Source organism: Phodopus roborovskii, unplaced genomic scaffold (genome assembly GCF_943737965.1).
Source record: "Phodopus roborovskii unplaced genomic scaffold, PHOROB, whole genome shotgun sequence".
Taxonomy (NCBI): domain Eukaryota; kingdom Metazoa; phylum Chordata; class Mammalia; order Rodentia; family Cricetidae; genus Phodopus; species Phodopus roborovskii.
In genome coordinates, this window is record NW_026126549.1 from 13,025,359 (window position 1) to 13,034,438 (window position 9,080).

Sequence of the window (9,080 nt, forward strand, 5' to 3'; positions counted from 1 at the left end):
AGAGGATTCAGAAGAGGGCCAGAAGACTTAAAAACCACAGACCAGGATGTCTGTTGTAAGTATGAAAGGAAGGCCCTCATCCTTAAAATCTCAAAACTGTGGTCACCTAAACAAGACCTATACAATGCAACACTAGTTAACATGCCAATGCTGATGGGGGGAATCTCATGTAGCCCTAGATGAAGAGCTACAAACAATTAATGGCTACAGAGAGAGAGAGAAAATCAGTCTTCTCCAACGATGAGCTCCTTAGGTTACCCATTCTCAAGTGCTCAGCCCTAAATATAAGCAATACCACATGAACTCAGCATGATGTGTGTATATATATACATATATATGTATGTGTCATACATATACATATGTAATGCATATATATGTACATATATATATATATATATATGAAGTCATGAACTTGAGAGGAGTGACAAAGGAGAACTTGAAAGGGTAGAGTGGTAGAAATGAAGTAAATATAGTATTCATGCATGAAATTCTCTAAAATAATGCTCTAATTTTTTATTCAAAGCATAAATAATTAAATGAGGTCTGTGCCCCTAAAAATGAAGAAAGAAACATATACCTAATTATCAATCAGGTTGAAAAATTTTATAATTTTTAATGAGATTATTACTAAGTAAAGATTATTTCCTAAAACTCATTAGTAATAGCAATTTTTGATACTTTGTGTTTCAATGGTTGCCTTGAGATCAATTTTTAGTTTTGAGAATGAATGGAAAGTTTCTATTAAATATCAAAAACATCATTCATTACTGCATAAAATGAAAATAATTGTATGTGTATATGGATACATATTGCATGTCTTAGCCAAAGCCGAGACCTCAAGCCAGACCAATGACTCACAGTAATGAACCCTTGCAAGTAAAGTTGTATAGACTAAAGGGTATTTGTGTGTGGATTGCAGGGGTAGAGGGCAGACATGAAGGGATGGAAAAATGAATGGGATTGAGGTACATGACATGAAATCCACAAAGAATCAATAAAAAGTTTTGTAAAAGGAATGAAGGGCCTGAATATATACATCATCAAAGACTTATTGCAAGTTTCAGATAAGAGTACTGGAGGAGTTTAGAAAATCCAACTGTTCAAGGAAAGAGAATTAAATCCAGTCAGGTAAAACACACAAGTTACAAGAGTGTGGGCTTCCAGTACCAGATTAAAACAATGGTTCATGAGAAACAGCCCTAGGGGTTTCTCCTGATACCAGCTGGAATGATAACACTTTGAATGATGGAAGGAAATAAGTATGTTGCCAGAAGCATGCCCGAAGACTAAATAGCCTCAGCAAAGCCACTGAGCTTTGGACAGCTGGGGCATTATAGGAATTACAAGTCATTTCTGAGAACTGGAAAACACAGCCCAAGGCAGAGGGAGGGGTCAAAGAAAGATCCTCAGGTAGAAGTTACTAAGCTACAGGAGTGGGGTGCTCCAAGGCTGTTGCAATGCGTGACTACACCTGATGATGAGGCAATGTACACTTTTTAAAGCCAGAAGAAAGGTATTTTTGCTTTTTTTTTTTTTTTTTTTTTTTTTTTTTTTTGGAGGCCAAGGGAAAATATTTAATTGCATGTAGATGAGAGTGTCCTTTTCTTTCCAGTAATGTTTCCTTTTGACAATGCAAAAATTCAGTAGTATCACAAAGCTTGGATTTAACACCTTCCACCCCTCAGTCCCCATCAAACTGTAGAATGGCAATTATATATTATAATGAAAAATAGCAAGGTTTGTTACAAATTTTACACAGATAACTTAGCATCTGTGGCTTGAAGCTTTTACAACTACAAAATAATTTTTTTTACTAACCCATAGGTTAGCTTTACTATCTAAACATTATCTTTTAGCAACTCTCCTGATGACCACTTCCTTGTGCGTCTCTACTTTTCTTCCCACTAAAACACATGAGTAAATATATTCCTCCTACCTCCTCCAACTCCCTTGTGTCTCCACTACCAGCCCTTCTTGAATTCATATTAGTATCGCCCATATCAACATGTACTTAGAACTTTTTCAACAAGAATATTCCCTGCCCTGTTCAGTCATTGACTGCCTATAGTTTTTCATTTAGGGTTGGGGCCTTGTGTGACAGGAGCCATGTGACTTCTTTGGGAGGAAAGAAAGGCCTAAAGAGAATGAGACGGGTTTGGAGGAAAGGGCCACTTAGCAAGCGAGGCAAAGGTTGAAGGGAGAACAAATCTGGTTAGTCACAACCTAAGTAATTCAAGGACTCAATAGGGAAAGTAATATGAACTTTTTTATGACATACCAGTGTGAACTAATCAAGAATCATTTGAGTTAGAGAAGTAAGTGAAAATTGTAAAATACCTCTTAACTGTGTTCAACATTGAGTTTTCAATGTTCAGTTCACCGTCAGTCTATGGCTAGCCTAAGTACTTGATTTTAAAAATGAAAATTAGCAGGAGGAAAGACGGAAATCAAGAAAGGTTTACAAGGTTCAGACAGGAGCACATATTTTTGCTTGTATAAAAAGTTATATTTAACAGTGATTGAAATAATAAGCAGCTGGAAAAGTACAGCTTATTTTGATATTTTTGAACTTGTGATACTTTTAAAAACAGATATATCATAATTTTAAACAAATTACTAGTAATTACTAGTAAATTATGGCACCCTCAAACTGCAAGCAGCATTCATTTTCTTAAAATGGCTACCAAGCTGAGTAGAACCACTGAAAATTGTCCTGATACCTTAGTATGAATGGAACAAGGACCCACATCGCTCCTCTTTACTGCTAGGCACCAATACTGATTTTTGTTGTTGTTGTGTTGCTTTGTTTTGTTTTGAATTTAATACCAGTTAGCTATGCCACCCTGAAGGCCACAATACAAAGCCAGTAATGAATATACTCAGCCCCTGAGAGTTATGTTAAATTGTGGTGGGCTATATAGCTGTTTCTTTTAAATGGAAGCATTCTGTCTTCAGGGAGAAGAGAAGATCAAGACACCCTGGAAGCACATGGAAGAACAAGGAGCCTGTCTCTGAGATTATAAAAGCAATGAAGCTGTGTAGTACTGCAGCTGCCTGGGTCACTGTCCTGTGAATAGCACCAGCAAACTCACTGTTTGACAAAGCGAGATTGGTGGAATTATCCCTTTGTTCTGTTGCTCTCTGGTATGTGTAGCTGTTTGTTCTCATGGACAAGAAAAGGCACACATCATAACAGTGGGAAGTCTCTTACATAACAAAGAATTGTTTCATAAATGGACATTTATATTTGGTACTATATTCAAGTACTCTTGAGTCATTAAACTTTTCTGAATAGAAGCTGAGGATGTGCAGTGATAGAGCACTGTTATTAACTACTACATTTAAAGGCATTAACCTTATGAAGCTTTCTCATGTTAAACACAATATGAAAATTTAAAAGTATATGAACTAGAAATTGGGAAATAGCATCACACTCATTTCTGTGGATACATCTTTAATTTCAGTGTTGCAGAAGATATAGAGAACTTTAACTCTGAAGTAATATTAAAATAGAAAATTTTAAATTTTGGCTTTCATTTTTAACAGTTATATGAATAATTCATTACTCTGTTAATTTCATGAGTCCGTTTTCCTCATTCCTGCTTAGATACAGAAATCTATACTGAAAATACATAAAAACATTAAATATTAAAATATTATTAAATTCATAACCAAAACTGGCATTTATCAAACTACTTGTCAGTATATGGTTAACACTCCCTGAAACAATTTCACAATGTCAGATGTTTCATTTCACCTGTTTAACTTTGTACATATATCTTTACTTCTGAGAGTATGCCTCTACAGAATATTGAGAACATTTATTATATTTTCATTTTCAATCAGCTAATTGTTAGTGTTCTTCATATGAATGACTAGGTGTATGCTAAGTAAAAAAAAATAATTGTATTTGGCTACATACAAGATAATGAATTAAAAGGCAACTGTATCTCAGAATCCATCGGCTTCTGTCGCTTACCCTCCATATGACTCTCAAATCTCAATAGTGAAAGCAATGGAGGTCTTCTACCATGAGAGTCTATGGTGATATAAACCAATGCTTATCCTTCCAAGACCAGAAATATGTAACAATTTAATTTCAGTGTTCTGTCTGCATGTATACATGCATGCTAGAAGAGAAAGGGCAACAGACATCACTACAGATGGTTGTAAGCCACCATGTGGTGGCTGGGAATTGAACTTGGAACCTCTGGAAGAGTAGTCTTAACCTCTGAACCATCTCTCCAGCCCAAACATTGACTTTCATATAAACTGTGTTTACCAAAGACAAGAAATGCTATTTTTTAAGTATACAGGTGTATTACTAAAGTTTAGCAGGATAACTGAAGCAACTGCTTAAGAACATAGATTGCAAAGTATCTGTTAGTTTTGCAAACTATTACAGCTACCAACCTATAATTTTAAGGACAGAGAATTTCATCTGTGACCTTCATCAGAAGCTTATAAAACATATGAATAATAAAATAAGCTTGACATTTAGTATTATTATTGATTTTATATTCTCCACAGAAGCCATTCCCTTTACTTGTTTCCAAACCCAGAGCTAGCCTCTGCATATCCTTGGTTCTATACTATGCAGTTTATTGTTTCAGACATGATCAATGAGTAGGTTTCAACTTCAGCACTATTGACAGTTGAGCTATGTGATTCTTTGTGGGATCAATAACAGTCATGTGGTTAAGAAAGGGTGTGAAAAGTCTGCTAAAAACAATTTCACCATTTGGCAATAATTCTAAATTAGACATGATACACATGAGAGACAAGAAAGGAAGTCACTGGCTCACCTCATACTTTCAAATGACCTAATCTTGCAAATAACTGGCCTGGTAATCTTTACCTAGCCCACTGTATCATAGTTTAGTATCTAGGTCACTGTGATTGTGACTAGAGGGTGTTAGCATGGCATTAATGTAAGAATTAATTGATACAGTGATTTCAACAAGATGAAGCAGAAATAGTACTTGACCTCTCAAAATGAACAACAACAATCAATTTTCTTCAAGTCTACCCCTTAGTAGGTAAACATTTAATCCCTTATAGAGAGGTGACAGTAGCTCCTTCATTCAGCTAGCCATCATGATTCTATCCATTTTACTCAAAATTGGTCTTTAGATTACTTTTTCTTTCTTAATAATAAAATTATTTTAATGAGTGCATATTTATTGTTGAACAGGGTAAGCTTAACTATTACATTTTCATACGTATATAAAATGGTCATGTTCACCACAGTACCCTTTTTTGTATCCACTATAGTTAGTACTATTTCTGCTCCCAAAAGTCTCTTTTCTTTACTGTACATGAGGAAAGAGTAATAGTTGTCTTTCTAAGTCTTTCGTATTTCATAAAAGTTATATTTGGATTCATCTATTTTCCTAAAAGTAATACAGATTCATTCTTGTTTATGACTAAATAAAACTCAGTTCTAAGTTTCTTCATGTTCTTTATTCATTCATTCACAGATATCTAGGCTGATTCAATACTTTGTTATTACTAATTCCATAATGAACATGGATACGCAAGCATCTCTACTATATGGCAACTTTGATTCCTTTGAGGATATACAAGAAGTAGTATAGTGGGATCACATGTTAACTATATTTTTAAGGTTGGTTTGGGGTTTTTAAACTTCCATACTGTCTGGGCTAATGTATAACACCATTAAAATTGATCAATTGTTCCTGTCCCTAAACTGGACATTCTCACCACATTTATTATTATTTTCATGATGACAGACATCATTCTCCTAGTTGGGGGGGGTGTCTATCCTGATTTTGATGGACAAGTAACCCAACATATCTGCAAAAACAGCCTTTTCTTTTTAATGATAACAAACTTAAAATGTTTTCTCTGAATAGGTTTTAACATCATTCAATTTAGTCTCTCCAAAATTTCCATCTTTATGATTGAATAGAATACAGCAAAAATTCTAAAAATTGGCTACTGATTTACACATCCATATTTATAGAAATTTTGAAATATGCTTTACCAGTTTAGTAAGAAATTGTTTTTTCTCAAAAAAAGCTTTGTTTGAATTCAATTTTTTTAAAACACAACAGTACTTTTGTTTGCAGTAGGAATGTGAGAAATATATTTAAGAATTTTTAACATTTTAAATTTCTACATCTAACCATGTTTGGGGAAAAATTCATTTTTTAAAAACATCCTTATAAAATCTGTTCTAATGATGCAATGGTGTCTTTTATTACTTGCTTTATTTACCTAAGTCCCTCTGAATTTCTTATGTAGGATTTTTTTTATAGAAATACTAACCCTTCTTTCAAATCTGAACTCAAATACAACCTATTCCAGAAACATTTTATTCAAATTACCTTAGCTGCCCTATAGTGTTTGATGCATGAATTTTCCTGAGGTAATGTTTAAAAAAAAAAGTGTCTACTCACTTCCAAATAGAGCCAGCACAAAGAGACCCAAGAAAACATTCCATCCAAGTCCAGCTTAGTTCATTGGGTTTCCTTACTGAAGAATGAGAAACTTGAGAGCAGCTACGTCATTGCAAAGGACCATCCCCAGTGTGTAGGAATCACAGGCAGTGAAGGGTGTCCACTGAAGTGTGCCACCCCCCATAAATTGTTTACTCCACATAATATAAGGAAGGAGAAGGGCCTTGTGAGGCTATCAGGAACGTTCTGAGTCACGTGAGTCCTTTTCCCACAGATGAAAGAGCATTAATAGGTCTGGTTTCTGCAAGGTCTCTTTTGAGTGACCATAACTGTTTCAACAAGGAATAAGCAGCTTCACTATACAAGTGTACTAGACATTTATACTACTCTTACATGTGATAAAATATGCCTTCCTTTCACAATTATTAAACAATATTTGTCAATTTTTATTCTAGTGAACATAGAAAATCGTTTTTGCAAGTAGATGCTTTAAAACCTTGTCACATTAAATCAAAGCCTGCTACTGTATTGAGAATGAATTGTAGCTGGGCTTAAATGTTTTCTAAGCATAATTTTCAATTACTATAGGCTTTTGGTTCAATAATATTGAGCTTTATAGTGAGCAAATGTGTAAATAATAAAACCTGCATATCACATATACAAAGGGACTTACAATTATTAAAAGCATTATATCATTAATTGTTGGAAAGTCAGCGATTAGGTGGATGACAAAGAACAGCATGGTGTTCACAAATGATTAAAATACTTTATATTCACCTTGTATGACTGTTACAAAACTTCCACCAATGAATGTATGTGAGGAGGCTTGAACTACTCTGTTACAGCATGACCTTTGGTATATTTGTCATTCATGAGACATGAAACCTTCATATGTAATGTTAAGAACAAATGTAATCATGAGAAAAATAGATAATGTAACATATAGGGAAGCAAATATTCTTCATGTGTATGTTGAGTTTTTTGCTTAATCACAACCTGGCAAATTATTCCCATTTTTTTGCAAGTAGAAATCTTGGCATATGTGATTTCTGTAGGGAAGATACCACAGGTGCTAATAGGTAAAACTGGAGATTGGCATTTTATAATCTGACTCCAGAGCTCAAGCCTTTAGCTACAATTATAAGTTGTTAAGAAAGTGTTGACTTCCAATATTGGTTTGAAGATAAAATTGAACACAAAGAAAGGTTTAGAGAACTACAAGACTGCTGCCAACTAACAATTTGAACTTCCGTGGAAAGGCTACCATAAATGCCCTTCCCGGAGAGTAAGATCAACAACTAACTTATCCATGGAGCCCTCAACTAAGGTCTGTTGGAAACAGAAGTAAACACCCATACATAAACACTGAGTCGAAGTAGGACCCAGATGCAGATGGAGAGGACAAGGCCAGGCAGCAGAAACACATAGAGACAGCTGACCTGAACAAGGAGGAGCTAAAGGGCCACCAGACTGATAGCTGGGAAGCCAGCATGGGACTGACTCAGGCCCCCCTGAATATGGGTCTCAGCCAAAAGGACTGAGCAGTCTAAGGGACCTCAGACAACGGAGCCAGGATGTATCTATCTCTGGTGCACAAAAGGTCCTTGCGAACACATCCCCCATGGAGGGATAACTGCCTTAACCTAGAGACAGGAGAGAAGCCCTAGTCCCTACTTCACATGACCTATCAGATCTACATGACCCCAAGTGGATGGCATTCCCAAACATATGGAATTGGGGTGGGGGGATGGGAGGGGAGTGTGGTTAGAGTGCAGGTGAGAGGGAAGAGAGGGTAAAAGGGAGGGAAGAAAGTGTTGACTTTATGTATTGTAAAACTAAGTTTTGTATAATATTAATTAACTTTTCAGAGTACTATGTTGTACAATTTCAACAATAGGACTTTTTAGATTAGCAGTAAATATAAAGCCATAAATTTAATCAAATTATTCCATTAAAATCCAATGAAACCTAAGCATAAACAACCACACACACACACACACACACACACACACACACACACACACACACACAAAACCTTTCAGAAGATACTATTCTTGTCTCCTTCCATTACTATATTCTTTAGGATAGTTATTCATTGTATCTTCAATAAATGTAGATGGTTTTCTGTAGTTTGTGACTCATTTAAAATAAAAACTCAAGCCTGTATCTTTTGCCAAGTATAGATTCAGGAGGCCCATCAAGTTTCTTTAGTTTGGAAAAGGCTCTTACCAATCATTCCCTAGCTTTCCTCAGCTTCCCAACTTCAGCTTCAGTGTGCAATTTAGAAAACAATACTGCCACCCAGAGGATACAGGCTGAAATGCACAGTCAAAAGAGGGAAGGAGTCATTTGCTTGGTTCTGGATTGCAGAAAGTTGTGTGTGATCTATTACTTGTGGAATTATTGAAATAGTCCAACTACTAAAGCCTGTAACTTGCATGCAATTCTTGATAGCTTATGTTTTCACCCTCAATGCAAGTAAAACAAAGTCATACGGATATAACCATCTCCTTGGTAAAAGTCTATTAACTTCCTAACAGCTACAGTGGGATTCCAAAGTATATGGGAAATATTCTAAATAGAAAAAAATGGCTAAAGCAATCAATGTTGAAGATAACAATGAGAACATCTAAAAGGCAGTTCTGATTCCACCTAAAA